This window comes from Hemitrygon akajei, unplaced genomic scaffold (genome assembly GCF_048418815.1).
Source record: "Hemitrygon akajei unplaced genomic scaffold, sHemAka1.3 Scf000131, whole genome shotgun sequence".
Taxonomy (NCBI): domain Eukaryota; kingdom Metazoa; phylum Chordata; class Chondrichthyes; order Myliobatiformes; family Dasyatidae; genus Hemitrygon; species Hemitrygon akajei.
Genome location: NW_027332017.1, coordinates 374818 through 389981, shown reverse-complemented (window position 1 = coordinate 389981; position 15164 = coordinate 374818). Strand labels below are relative to the sequence as shown.

The 15164-nt window shown below is 42.2% G+C and overlaps 1 long non-coding RNA gene across 1 annotated transcript in view; it reads left to right on the top strand.

Annotated features, from left to right (window-relative positions):
- The window catches only part of LOC140723732 (uncharacterized), a 39185-nt gene extending 24308 nt beyond the window's left edge, over positions 1 to 14877 (top strand). Inside the window, exon 3 of the long non-coding RNA XR_012097953.1 lies at positions 14376 to 14877. This is a non-coding gene — a long non-coding RNA (uncharacterized lncRNA). The remainder of the gene's footprint in view (positions 1 to 14375) is intronic.
- Positions 14878 to 15164: the final 287 nt, after the last annotated feature.

The following is a 15164-nucleotide window of genomic DNA, read 5'->3' as shown; positions in this document are numbered from 1 at the left end:
TTGAGGGTGCAGAGTTTGCATTTTCCTGTCAGGATTAAAGGCAAAGTTAAAAGGCATAGGGACCCTTGGTTTTCAAGGGATATTGGCGATCTGGTTAAGAAAAAGAGAGAAGTGTATAGCAGGTATAGGCAACAAAGAGCAAATGAGTTACTTAAAGAGTATCGAAAATGTAAGAAAATACTAAAGAAGGAAATCAGGAAGGAAAAAAGAAGACATGAGGTGGCTTTGGCAGATAAAATGAAGGAAAACCTGAAGGGTTTCTACAAGTATATTAAGAGTAAAAGGATAGTAAGGGACAAAATTGGTCTCCTAGAAGATCAGAGTGGTCGTCTATGTGTGGAGCCTTATGAGATGGGGGAGATCTGAAACAGTTTTTTTTTTGCATCAGTATTTACTCAGGAAACTGGCATAGTGTATATGGAAGGAAGGGAAACAAGCAGTAGTGTCATGGAACATTTGTAGATTAAAGAGGAGGAGGTGCTTGCTGCCTTACAGCGCATAAAGGTAGATAAATCCCCCAGGCCTGACTTGATATTTCCTCGGACCTTGAGAGAGACTAGAGTAGAAATTGCAGGGGTCCTGGCAGAAAAATTTAAAATGTCCTCAGCCACGGGTGCAGTGCCGGAGGATTGGAGGGTAACTCATGTTATTCCGTTGCTTAAAAAAGGCTCCAATAGTAAACCAGGAAATTGCAGGCCAGTGAGCCTGACATCAGTAGTATGTAAATTATTGTAAGATGTTCAGAGAAATCGGATTTACAAGTATTTGGACAGCCAAGGGCTGATTAAGGATAGTCACTGTGGCTTTGTGCATGGTAGATCGTGTTTAATGAATCTTGAAGAGTTTTTCGAAGAGGTTACCAACAAAGTAGATGAAGGAAAGGCTGTGGATGTTGTCTACATAAACTTTAGTAAGGCTCTTGACAAGGTCCCACATGGGAGGTTAGTTCAGAAAGTTCAGACATGAGGTATCCATGGAGAGGTTGGAGAGATTGAAAGAGTGCAGAGATTTACTAGGATGTTGCCAGGTCTTCAGGAGTTGAGTTACAGGGAAAGATTGAACAGGTTAGGACTTTATTCCTTGAAGTGTAGAAGAATGAGGGGGGATTTGATAGAGGTTTACAAAATTATGGGGGATATAGACAGTAAGTGCTAGTAGGTTCTTTCCATTTAGATTAGGAACGATAAATATGAGAGGACATGGTTTTAGGGTGAAAGGGGAAAGCTTAGGGGGAACATTAGGAGGAACTTCTTCACTCAGAGAGTGGTGGGAGTGTGGAACGAGCTGCCATCTGACGTGGTAAATGCGGGCTCACTCTTAAGTTTTAAGAATAAATTGGATAGATACATGGGTGGGAGAGGTTTGGAGGGTTACGGACTGGGTGCAGGTCAATGGGACGAGCGGAATAAAGTTTCCGCACAAACTAGAAGCGCCAAATGGCCTGTTTTCTGTGCTGTAGTGTTCTACGGTTCTATGGAGTGAAATAAACACGAGATGAGAATTGTCGATCGATTAATTTTAACTCGTTCACCGCATCCGTCAACCGAACAGAAACATCGGGGATTCAGCAGCAGCTGTGGGCGACGGGTCCTGAGCTCCCCCGGGTCCTAAAGTCCACCCGCAATGAGACAGGTTAAATGGGACAATTGGGGGCGGTGCTGACCGTAAAAGACAGTGAAGATTGTTCATTAAGTGCATCTGCCATTTCTTTGTCCCCTATTAATACTTCACCAGCATCATTTTCCAGCGGTCCAGTATCAACTCTCATCTCCCTTTCACTCTTCATGTAACTGAAAACTAAACTTTTAGTATCCTGATTTATATTATTAGCCAGTTTGCCCTCATATTTCGTCTTGACCATTCTTATGGCTTTTTTTTGTTGCCTTTTGTTGGATTTTAAGAGCATCCCAATAATCCAACATCCCACTCACCTTTACTACCCTATATGTCATTTCCTTAGGTTTAACACAATTATTACATGCCTTTTCCAGCTCAAACTGTGAATTGATTGAAAGTCAGTCCCATAATTTCATAGTTTTTATCTGAAAACTATCTACACTCGCAAAGATTGTACTGAAGACTGCATTTGATTTTTCTTCAGCCTTGTACGCTTCACATTGAAATAGTATGTGTTTCGACAGTTTCATAATGACAAAATGTACACGACACAGAATGAAGTTTTCCAATTAGTTACAAGGCATAATTAAGCATAGTGTGGACATTTCTATGTTATGTCAATATCATTGGTTCCCTTGTTTTAAGCCCTTCTTCTATAAACCCAACAGGTTCTTAACATTACCAACCCTTTAGCTTCTAATTTGCTAAGTGGAAGGTCTATATCCACAGCTTAACATTTAACAGCTTTTGGTGCTAAACAGTCAACATTATCATTTCCCTCAACAGTGTGATGTGCAGGGCCCATAATGTGCAGACATTTAAATCAAACTTTATATATGAAATACCGTTTGACAAGTTTCCAACAGTCAATCTGACCTACTGCCAGAATGACCTGTTTAAGACTCATCAAAACCGAAATGTATTCTGAGCAAATTATAAGGACCAATTTCCACCACCCACTGTAAGCCTATACTGTTGGGAAAGAATTCTGCTTTCTATGCTGATAAATGGCTGTAAGTCATTTCTTTATAATTACCTGCAATTCAGGCACACAAAAACAGCCACACCAACATCCCCAGTTAACGTATCTTTTGATTCATCTGTAAAAACGGTTACTGTATGATAATAACTTTCATTAATATACTGATGAACCAACAGACTCTCAGGCAGAACCGAATCCGATCGTGTAACCTAAAATCAACTGAAGTCATTGGAAAAAACAAGGTGGGGTTACAGAGAAAGCTACAGTGGGACATGTTGTATCATCAAATACACCCATATTCCCAGCGTGATAAGAACCCAGCCACCCAAAACAAAAAAAAAACACTCTTCTTGTGATGTCCCCAACCATCCTCCAGCACACCTTTAACAGGATAATCATTTCCTTGCCCCTGCAAATTAATCCAGTATGTTGACATCAACTTGAACGTCTGTTACTTTGAGGGCAATTGTCCCATTGCAATCAGTAAAGCCAAAAAAGGAGACAACATTACTGCACTAGAAAACAATCTTAAAGTCTGTAATTGTATCACATACAAACATTTTTAATCTGAAGATGAGACTGATCCATAAGCCACACAGACATAATCAAGAGCAGATCAAATTAAACAAATATAATTGGTCAACAAATATTTTCATGTTGCACCCAAGAACACCCACATAGATGCCTGAGGAGATTTGAAGCTCCTTTACATTTATCAATTATTTTACTGTTAGGTGCTTCCACGTCAGCTTATTATCCATCCACATACTGAGAAATCTTACCACTGACACTTCCTCAAGATATTAGTCACATAATTTCAAATCAAGTGCAAGTCTATTAATGCTGTTTGTAAACAACGTAATGTGTTTTAACGACTGAAAGCTTAATATCCTCATCAATCTGCCCACTGTTTGACCTATTAATTGTAAATTGCAATTAATACCTCTAATCTATAAAGCTACGTCATCTGTATATTGCGATCTACCCAGGGTATCCCATTTTCCCATCTCAGAGAAAATATCATTAATCATAATGTTAAATAATGAAGGGCTACAAATACTGCCTTGTGGTATCCCATTCTCTATCTCATAGAAACACAAACATAACATGCCGACCGGTACTTGGACAGTCCATCCAAAAAAAACTCAGAAAAATTATACAATGTCCCCCTCACTCCTAATTTAATCAAAAGTCCTTTCTTCCATATCATTTCCCTTTTCAGTATCAAGAAATACTGCTATTACAACATCTTTATTTAATTGTGTTTTCCGAATATCATCTTCCAAACCTAAAACTGAATCTAATGTCATTTTACCCTTCCAAAATCCACTCTAATAAAACACTTTATCATCACACTTTCCAAAATATAACTCAAGTGCTTGATTACCATACATTCCATAAGTTTACATAAATGAGACATTCACGATATAGGCTCCTTGACTCGAAGGATCAAATGCGGATCTGCCAGGTTTTAGAATAGGCACTACTATTTCCATTTTTCCATGAGGAAAGTAGATGCACAATTCAAACATTTAATATTTTCACAAAAGCGAATTATATACAATTAAAACTTCAAATATCACTCTTTCCTGGGAACACCTGACCTGCATTATTAATAGACGTCTTAAATTCTTACAAAGAAATCTCTCCATCAGTGATACTATCATTGCTACAGCTGACTTCCAGCACATCATTCCAGCACTGAAAAACATATCCCTACATTGTTTAACTTCTTCACTTAAATTATCCTGATTATGAATCTCAACAAATGGCCCAGCCAGTAACACAACCTTCCCTGTTTCAGCAACAATCATTTTGCCCTCATTAATCAACACTGGAATATTATGAACCCCACAAAACCACCATTTTCTAAATCATATCCCAAACAATTCCAAGTTTGATATCCCTTCCAATATTATCTCCATATAACCTCCAGTAAATAACCTCCTTCCTCACCTTTGCCCTTTTATTGTTAATAATGTAACTCGGAGACTTATGCACCATCACATAAAAACTCACATTTCTCCCAATTTGCTTCCTGTCCCGTTATAAATCCAAATCCAAACTCATAAAGACAGGAAGGCTGACTGACGTTCACATAAACTATTCACCATCTGAGTTCCCATTTGAGCGACAGGCACAACAGCCAATGACAGCAGGGGTCAGTGATACGTCTGAGCTACGATCGGCTGGAGGAAATCGGCCCATGATCAGCCCCTCCTCTTCCGCTCCATCGCCATGGCGGAGATCAGCGATTCGCTTCTGTCGGTGTAGCCGGCCTCGGCGCCCACAAGGACGGGTGTGATTCCCCTTCGCGCTTCGGTGGGTCTGTTTCGGTGACGGCAGTGGTGGCTGACGAAACATGCTTTGACAGGGAGCAAGTGAGGTATATGACTACAACTCCCAGAAGGCCCCAGTGATGACTTTCTGGTGTTGTTTAGGGTAAGGTATAAAAGCAAAATGGAGGAAAATTAATGCATTACGTTTTCTGTACTGTGTCATGCTTTCAATAAAAATCAAATTAAAAGAGAGATTCCTGCGAGAAATAGATAGAACAATACAGCATAGTACAGGCCCTTGGGCCCACAATGTTGAGCCGACCCTTAATCTCTGCCTCCCTAAGCTTAAATTCCTCCATATACCTGTCTAGTAGTCTCTTAAACTTCACTAGTGGATCTGTCTCCACCACTGACTCGGGTAGTGCATTCCACGCACCAACCCCTCTCTGAGTATAAAATCTTCCTCTAATATCCCCCTTGAACTTCCTTCCCCCTACCTTAAAGCCATGTCCTCTTGTATTGAGCAGTGGTGCCCTGGGGAAGAGGCGCTGGCTGTCCACTCTATCTATTCCCCTTTATATCAACTATACTATCATTTCTCCACTCATCTTCTCTCCAGAGAGTAAAGCCCTAGCTCCCTTAATCTCTGATCATAATCCATACTCTCTAAATCAGGCAGCATTCTGGTAAATCTCCTCTGTACCCTTTTCAATGCTTCCACATCCTTCTTATAGTGAGGTGACCAGAACTGGACAGAGTACTCCAAGTGTGGCCAAACCAGAGTTTTATAGAGCTGCATCATTACATTGTGACTCTTAAAATCTATCCCTCGACTTATGAAAGCTAACACCCCATAAGCTTTCTTAACTACTCTGTCTACCTGTGAGGCAACTTTCAGGGATCTGTGGACATGTAGCCCCAGATCCCTCTGCTCCTCCACACTTCCAAGTATCCTGCCATTTACTTTGTACTCTGCCTTGGAGTTTGTCCTTCCAAAGTGTACCACCTCATACCTCTCCAGGTTGAACTCTATCTGCCACTTCTCAGCCCACTCCTGCATTTTATCATTGTCTCTGCAATCTTTGACAGTCCTCTGCACTATCCACAACACCACCAACCTTTGTGTCTTCTGCAAACTTGCCAACCCATCCTTCTACCCCCACATCCAGGTCGTCAATAAAAATCACGAAAAGTAGGGGTCCCAGAACTGATCCTTGTGGGACACCACTAGTCACAACTCTCCAATCCAAATGTACAACCTCCACCACAACTCTCTGCTTTCTGCAGGCAATCCAATTCTGAATCCACCTGGTCAAACATCCCTGGATCCCATGCCTTCTGACCTTCTGAATAAGCCTACCATGTGGAACCTTATTACTAAAACCCATGTAGATCACATCCACTGCACTACCCTCATCTATGTGCCTGGTCACCTCCTAAAAGAACTCCATCAGGCTTGTTAGACACGATCTGCCCTTCAGAAAGCCATGCTGACTGTCACTGATCAGACCATGATTCTCTAAATGCCAATAGATCCTATCTCTGAGAATCTTTTCCAACAGCTTTCCCACCACAGATGTAAGGATCAATGATCTGTAATTATCCGGACTATCCCTACTAACCTTTTTGAACATGGGGACAACATTCGCCTGCCTCCTATCCTCCGGGACCATTCCCGTGGACAATGAGCAGAATGACCCTATTAATGGTAAGACTCTTGGCAGTGTGGAGGGTCAGAGAGATCTTGGGGTCCATGTCCATACGACGCTCAAAGCTGCTGTGGAGGTTGGCAGTGTTGTTAGGAAGGCGTCTGGTGTGATGGCCTTCATCAACCGTGGGATTGAGTTCAAGAGCTGTGAGGTGATGTTGAAGCTATATTTCTCCTAACCTGTACATAAGTAATTGTAATAAGATGATGAGAGGCTTTGACCATGTGGATAGCCAGAGGCATTTTCCCAGACTTGAAGTGACGAACACAAGGGTACGTAGTTTTAAGCTGCTTGGAAGTCGGTACTGAGGGAATGTCAGGGACAAGTTTCTTACACAGAGAGTGGTGGGTGTGTGGAATTGGCTGCTGGCAACGGTGGTGGAGGTGGATACAATAGGATATTTTAAGAGATTCTCAGATAGGTTCATGGAGCTTAGAAACATAGAGGGATATACGATCAGGAAATCCTAGGCAGTCACTAGAGTTGGTTATGTAGTCGGTACAACATTGTGGGCTGAAGAGCCTGTAATGTGCTGTAGATTTCTGTGTTCTGTGTCAAAGGCAGGCAGAGGGATTAGTTTAAATGGACAGGAGGACAGCATGGAAAGGTTGGGCCAAGGGGCCTGTGTTAGAGCTGTAAGGGAGGGGTTCTGTCCCAACCATCGACTCTATTCCCCTCAACAGATGCTGCCTGACTTGACAACGTTCTTGAAAAGTTGCATTCAGTTCCGCTTAGCATTCTGTACAAAGGATGTTTTGTGCTGGAAGAGTGCAGAGGAGATTCATCATGATTGAGGGGGCTTGTGTTCATAAGTCCATAAGGCATAGGAACAGAATTAGGCCATTCAGCCCATTGAGTCAGCCACCTTTCCATCATGGCTGATCCCAGATCGCACTCAATTCCAGATATCTGACCTCCCGCCATATCCTTTGATACCCTGACCGATCAGGAAACGGTCAACTTCCGCCTTGAATATACCCACACACTCGGCCTCCACCGCAGTCTGTGGCAGAGCATTCCACAGATCCAATACTCTCTGGCTAATAAAAAAATATATCCCGCTTACCTCTGTTTGAAAAAGTGCCCCCTCAACTTTGTGGCTGTGCCCCACCACAGGAAATACCTTCTCCACATCCACCTTATCCAGTCCTTTCAACATTCGCTAGGTTTCAATGAGATGTCCCGCATTTTTCTGAGTTCAAGTGAGCACAGGGTCAAAGCTGCCAAGTTCTCCTCATATTTTAACCCCTTTATTCCCAAAATCATCCTAGTGAACCTCCTCTGGACTCTCTCCAATGACAACACATCCTGCCTGAGATATGAACACTGTTGACAATACTCCAAGTGCGGCCTGACTAATGTCTTATGTTACGAAACCCCGTAACTGGGTCACTTACCAGCAAAGATAGAGAGGTCCGTTGAAGTCTGATGGTACTATTTTTAAAAGTATGTATTGATAAAGGTGCTCAAAAATAAGATTAATGCAAACATATAGATAATATACGTCGTCAATACTAAATCTAAAGCGCGGGTATGATAATAACCAATAAGAAACAGCTCTATCGTTGTCTAGGGGATAATGTATTGTCCAATGGACAGTCACTGTCGGTTCGTTCCAGTTTTGGGTTTAAACTTGCCCAGGTCTTTTATGATGCCAATCCGTTGAGTCAGGGGAGTGGGTTTCCCCGTTGTTAGCTAAAAGCCGTTTTCCGTGGTTCCAGCCACCAGTTCCAACAACGGAACAGAACGCATGTGGCCTCCTTCAGATGCCTTCCTGCTATTACGTGGTCGCTGAACGTTTCTTCTGGTGCGTCTGAGGGGCTGTTCCTACAGACCCTCTTTTATCCTGACTCGCAGGGTCTCAGATGTCAATCAGGTTGGGGGTGATGCAATCTCTTCTTCAACCAGCCCACTTTGCCTGAGGGCGTTCACGTAGCATAGTCTTCAATCCACAACTTCGCCTTCCGGAGACAATGGCCATGTCCCGTAGCTTTACATCGCCGGGGAACGAGGCATTCTACACGTCTCTCTCTCTCATTTCCTCGGTCCCTTGACCCAACCCAACAGTGATCTTGCGATTCTCACAAAGGAGGGGGCTATGGATGTAACACTTATAAAGCCTCAGCATTATCTCTTTGCTGTTATATTCATGGGGCGACATTGGACTGTGTTGATCGACAGGGGGATCTTGGAATCCGAGTTCATAACTCCCAGATAGTGGTTCCATTGTCAGGCAGTTATGTTGCAGTAGTATAAACCTATAGTTTAATCACATCTGGAGAATTGCATTTGATTACAGGAATAATGCGGAGGTTTTGGAATGTGAATGGAAGAGGCTTTCCAGGATGCTGCCTGGGTAAAGTGAGACTGGACAATCTCGGGTAATTTTCTTTGGAGTGGCAGAGGCTGAGGGAGGTCTGACAGATGTTTACAGGAATGTGAGAGGCACAGACAGAGTGGACAGCCGGGATTTTTTCTCTAAGGAGGAAATGTCCAATGCCAGTGGGCATGCACTTCAGGAGAAAGGGGGAACACATCCTCAATGGTCCTTTTTGCATTATTTATGGATTTTGTAATTTAGTGTAATTTTGTATCTTTTCTCTGCATAGCTGCTGTTGAAAAAACAATTAGAAAAGACAATGATGTTAAAAACCTGACTCAGAATGTTTAAAGGAGATTTGCGTTTCAAGTTTTGTTTTTCATTCCCATAGTGGTGGGTGTCTGGAGTGAAAATCGGGTTGTGGTGGAGGCAGATGTGATAGAGGCTATTAGATACCACGTGAATGTGAGGAGAATGGAGGCATGTGTCCCCTGTGTAGGCAGAAGGGATTGGTTGAGTCAAGCATGAAATGACCAGTTCAATTGGTTCAGAACAACACAGTGAGCAGAAGGGCCTGTTCAAGGACAAGTACAGCAAACAGAGCAGGTAAACTGGGTAAAGTGATCCCACTCAGAGAACAGATTGTGACGTCAGTGGATATATGCCGGTATCACAGTTCTCTCACCAAAGATACTTCACTGCTGGATAAAATGAAGTTTGTGATGTTTATAACCAATGTGGTGAATTGTACTGATCAGACATCTCATCCTGCTGAGGAAATTAAATTTTTTGTGAAAGCTGCAGAAAGGTATCTTGGTGTAACTGATGTTATGTGGGAAGCTGTAAATGAAGCTCTGATTTGTGGGGGTTTCTGCATCCCAGTCTACTTGTGAATATATGTAATGGGATTGAAATATTGAAGTGAAATGCAAGAAGCCTGATTTTACATGGTCAACACTTTTAGCAGTTTATTTCTGATTTGTCAGATTCTTCCGATGTTATATCTGTTCAGGAAACCTGCACATTTTAAGTTTTATTCCTGTGCAAGATTATATTGTCATTTGGCTTGACAGGTTAGTTGGTAGAGGGGTGGTGTTGTCAGTTTTATAAAGAAAGGGGCAGAGTATAGTGTTGTGAATGGGAATAAAATGTATCATGAACTTGTAGAAAATCTTGATTCAACAGGTATGTGTGTAATTTTCTTTTGTGAAAATATTAACTTTCTGAATCGTATTTGGAGGTTTGGCCATCTACTTTTCTCATGGAAAATGGTTGTAGTAGTTCCCATTCTAAAACCTGTATCTCCCCGTCTGATCCTCCTTCTTGTAGGCCAATATCATTAAAGTCTCATTTATGTAAACTTGTGGAATGTATGGTAATCGAGTGTTTGAATTATATTTTCGATAAAAGAGGTAATTTCATGTTTTATCAGACGGGAATTTGGAACGGTAGAATAAGACCATAAGACAAAGGAGCAGAAGTCGGTCATTCGGCCCATCGAGTCTGCTCTGCCATTTTATCATGAGCTGATCCATTCTCCCATTTAGTCCCACTCCCCCGCCTTCTCACCATAACCTTTGATACCCTGGCTACTCAGATACCTAGCAATCTCTGCGTTAAATAACATTGGAATCAGTTTGGGTTTGGAAGATCATATTAGGAAAGTACAGTTAAATATTGATGTTGTAACAGCAGTATTTTTACTATTCAAAAGGCAGATGGTATTTATGGAAGGTAAGAAATTTTATGAAATTGTGGAAATGAGGATGGAGGAGCTATTATCTAACTTTGAGTTGTTTTAATTGAACGTTTTGTGTCAGGTATGGGTGGGAAAGTTATATTCAGGTTGTTATGAGATTGAGACTGGGATTCCATAGACAGTATTTGTTATATTATAATTAATAATATTTTTCTCTGAGATAGGTTTTTCATTCTGTAAATCCCTATATGCAAATGATGGAGGTTTATGGATTAGAGGTAGAAATTTCACTTTTATTGTATATAGGATGTTTTAACAATTAGTAAGGTCGAACAGTCGGCGAATAGATGGGATTTAAGTTTTCAGTAGCAAAAACACAAGTCATGTGCTTTACAAACAGGATTAGTAGACCTGTACTTGATTGGAAATGATATGGTCAAACTCTGTAAAAGGTGTCAGTGGTAAGATTTTCAGGCATTCCAGCTGACATGGCAGCACCGGATCAGAAAATAATTGATAAATGTAAAGAAACTTTAAATACTCTTCATTATCTCTGTGAGTATTCTGGGGTGTTACATGAAAATATTTGTTGACCAATCTCGTTTGTTTAAACGATCTGTTCTTGATTATGTTTGTGGTTTATAGATCACCTTCCTCTTCATCTTTATGATGTTTGGGTGTGATACATTTCGTGCTTTAAGATTGTGTTGTGGTTAAGTCAGGTCGTCCCCTGTTTCGGCTTTACTGGATGAAATGGGACAATTGCCCTTACAGGGACAGAGGTGGAAGATGATGTTAACAAATTGGATTGAACATCCTATGCTAAAGGGTGGTTGGGAACATCACAAGAAGAATGCTCTTAGTTTTGGGTGGCTGGGTTCTTATCATGCTGGGAATATGGGTGTATTGGATGATACAGTATGTTCCACTGTAGCTTTCTCGGTAACCCCACTTTGTTGTTTTTTCCAATGACTGTAGTTAATTTTAGGTTACACAACTGGATTCTGTTCTGCCTGAGAGTCTGTTGGTTCACGAGTATATTAATGAAAGTTATTATCATACGGTCAGCATTTTTACAGATGGATTAAAACATAATTTAACTGGGAATGTTGGTGTGTCTGTTTTCATTTTTTGTGTGTGCCTGAGCTGCAGGTAATGATAAAGAAATCACTTACCAGCCATTTGTGGGTCTATGGAGCAGAATTCTTTGCTTTGATTTTAGGGTTACAGTGTGTGGAGGAAATTGGTCCTTGCAAACTTGTAATTTGTTCAGATTCTCTTTCGGTTTTGATGAGCCTTAAAACAGGACAGTCTTGAAGTAGGTCAGATTGACTGTTGGAAACTCATCAAGCATTATTTCATATACAAAGTTCGGTTCATATGTCTGCAGCTTATGGGCCCTGCACATCACACTGTTGAGGGAAATGATGGGGTTGACTGTTTAGCAACAAAACCTGTTAGAAGTTCAACTGAGTATATAGACATTCCACTTCGCAAATCAGAAGCTAAGCGGATGGTAGGGTTAAGAATTACGGACTTATGGCAAGATCTGTAGGAAAATTGACATAAGGACTGATGCCTTTACAGAATACATAAACAATTGGGTTTATGGAAGAAGGGCTTAAAACAGGAAGGGAAGGGATGATATTGACACTACTTAGAATTGCCAACACTATGCTTAATTATGCCTTGTATCTAATTAGAAAACTTCATTCTGTCTCATAGGACCATAGAACCATAGAACATGACAGCACAGAACAGGTCCTTCAGCCCTCCATGTTGTGCCGACCCATATAATCCTTAAAAAAGTACTAACCCCACACTACCCCATAACCCTCTAATTTTCTTTCATCCATGTGCCTGTCCAAGAGGTTGTTAAATACCCCTAATGTTTTAGCCTCCACCACCATCCCTGGCAAGTCATTCCAGGCACTCACAACCCTCTGTGTAAAAAACTTACCCCTGATGTCTCCCATAAACTTCCATCCCTTAATTTTGTACCTATGCCCTCTGGTGTTTGCTATTGGTGCCCTGGGAAACAGGTACTGACTATCCACCCTATCTATGCCTCTCATAATCTTGTAGACCTCTATCAAGTCCCCTCTCATTCTTCTACGCTCCAAAGAGAAAAGTCCCAGCTCTACTAACCTTGACTGTCGTGTACATTTTGTCATTATGAAACATTTAAACACATACTGCGTCTCAATATCACCAAGACCAAGGAGATGGTGGTGGCCTTTAGGAGATTTAGGCCTCATATGGAGCCAGTGATCATTAATGAAGAATGTGTGGAGCAGGTTAAGACCTACAAATAACTGGGAGTACAGTTAGACGAGAAGCTAGACTGGACTGCCAACGCAGATGCCTTGTGCAGGAAGGCACAGAGTCGACTGTACTTCCTAAGAAGGTTGGCGTCATTCAATGTCTGTAGTGAGATGCTGAAGATGTTCTATAGGTCAGTTGTGGAGAGCGCCCTCTTCTTTGTGGTGGCGTGTTGGGGAGGAAGCATTAAGAAGAGGGACGCCTCACGTCTTAATAAGCTGGTAAGGAAGGCGGGCTCTGTCGTGGGCAAAGTACTGGAGAGTTTAACATCGGTAGCTGAGCGAAGGGCGCTGTGTAGGCTACGGTCAATTATGGAAAACTCTGAACATCCTCTACATAGCACCATCCAGAGACAGAGAAGCAGTTTCAGCGACAGGTTACTATCGATGCAATGCTCCTCAGACAGGATGAAGAGGTCAATACTCCCCAATGCCATTAGGCTTTACAATTCAACCGCCAGGACTTAAGAACTTTTTAAAAGCTATTATTAATGCTTTTTGAGATAGTGATTTAGATGCATATCATATTTTTTACTGAGTTAAGTATTGTATGTAATTAGTTTTGCTACAACAAGTGTATGGGACATTGGAAAAAAAGTTGAATTTCCCCATGGGGATGAATAAAGTATCTATCTATCTATCTATCTATCTATCTATCTCAGTGTGAAGCAGATATGGGTGAAAAAATCAAATGCAATCTTCAGTACAATCTTTGAGGGGTTGATAGTTTTCAGATAAAAACTTTATTAAGTTATAGGACTGACTTTAATTTAATTCACAGTATTGAACAGGCAAAGGCATATAATAATGGTGACGTCCCAATTGTATCGGGACGTTACTCTAGGGATGACGGCTTAACAGAGGTGGCTGACGGATGTGGAAATAGCAGGAGAGCCATGTCCCACCGAAGAAGTTCTCAAATGGCAGGGGTAGGAATCTGTCGCTGACAAGGGAAGTTAACAACTGTGTTAAGCCTAAGGGAATGGCATATAAGGTAGCAAAGGTGAGTGGGATGTTGGATTATTGGGATGCTCTTAAAATCCAACAAAAGGCAATGAAAAAAGCCATAAGAATGGTCAAGACGAAATATGAGGGCAAACTGGCCAGTAATATAAATCAGGTTACTGAAAGTTTAGTTTTCAGTTGCATGAAGAGTGAAAGGGAGATGAGAGTTGATACTGGACCACTGGAAAATGATGCTGGTGAAGTAGTAATGGGGGACAAAGAAATGGCAGATGAACTTAATGAACAATCTTCACTGTCTTTTCCGGTCAGCACCACCCCCACTTGTCCCATTTAACCTGTCTCAGTTCAGGTGGACTGTAGGACCCGGGGGGGCTCAGGACACTATTCTAGTCTGTTGTTGGACGCGGTGAACGAGTTAAAATTAATGGATCGACAACTCTCATCTCATGATTATTTCACTCTCCGCACATTTACATTTACAGTGATCTTACTCCTGACGCCAGTCCCAGGACCCAACCCATTTACAGACCCGGAGCGGAACCGGAGCAGATTCTCAGCCACTGGTTTTCATCCCCAGTCGCAAAGTAAGGATAAAGTTTCCCCGTGAAGCTGTGGAGATGGGACTTGGTCTCCGTGTTGTAAAATGAAACTGTCCCGGACTCGTAACTGAAATAAACTCCCACCCTCCCGGGGATGGGACCAGCAGCGAGACGGGTCTCTGGGGAATTACGAACTTTCATCATGTCATAATCCCGATATAACACGTCACAATACCGCCCAATGACCCAGAATCCGGTCTCCGGACTCAATCCGACCCCTCTGTTCCTCTTCACAGACCCTGCGGTGACTCCCAGACCCCAAATCCGAATCCCCGTCACCTCCACCTCCCAGTAATGTCTCCCCGATGTGAATCCCTCCGATCCCAGCACACAAGCCCAATTTGTGAATCTCTTCCCGGTGTCAGGGAGATCCCTCTGGGTCCAGGTACATCTCACACTCTTCCGATCCTCAGACACCTCGATCCATGGATTCGCTGTTTCCACATCCAGTGTGACAGAGACTGGGGGGAGAAGCAGTGTATTAGAGAGTCCCCGGGAATTGGGGGGAGACTCAGGCAGCGCTGCCCCAGAGATTGGGGGAACACTCGAGCAAAGTGTCCCCAGGACCAGTGGAACGCCCGTGGGCCTCAGGCGCAGTCGGGTTGCCGACAGGCAACCTTTCCCAGGGAAGCAGGTGGGCAACTAATATCTCTCCAATATCTTTCCGCTGGA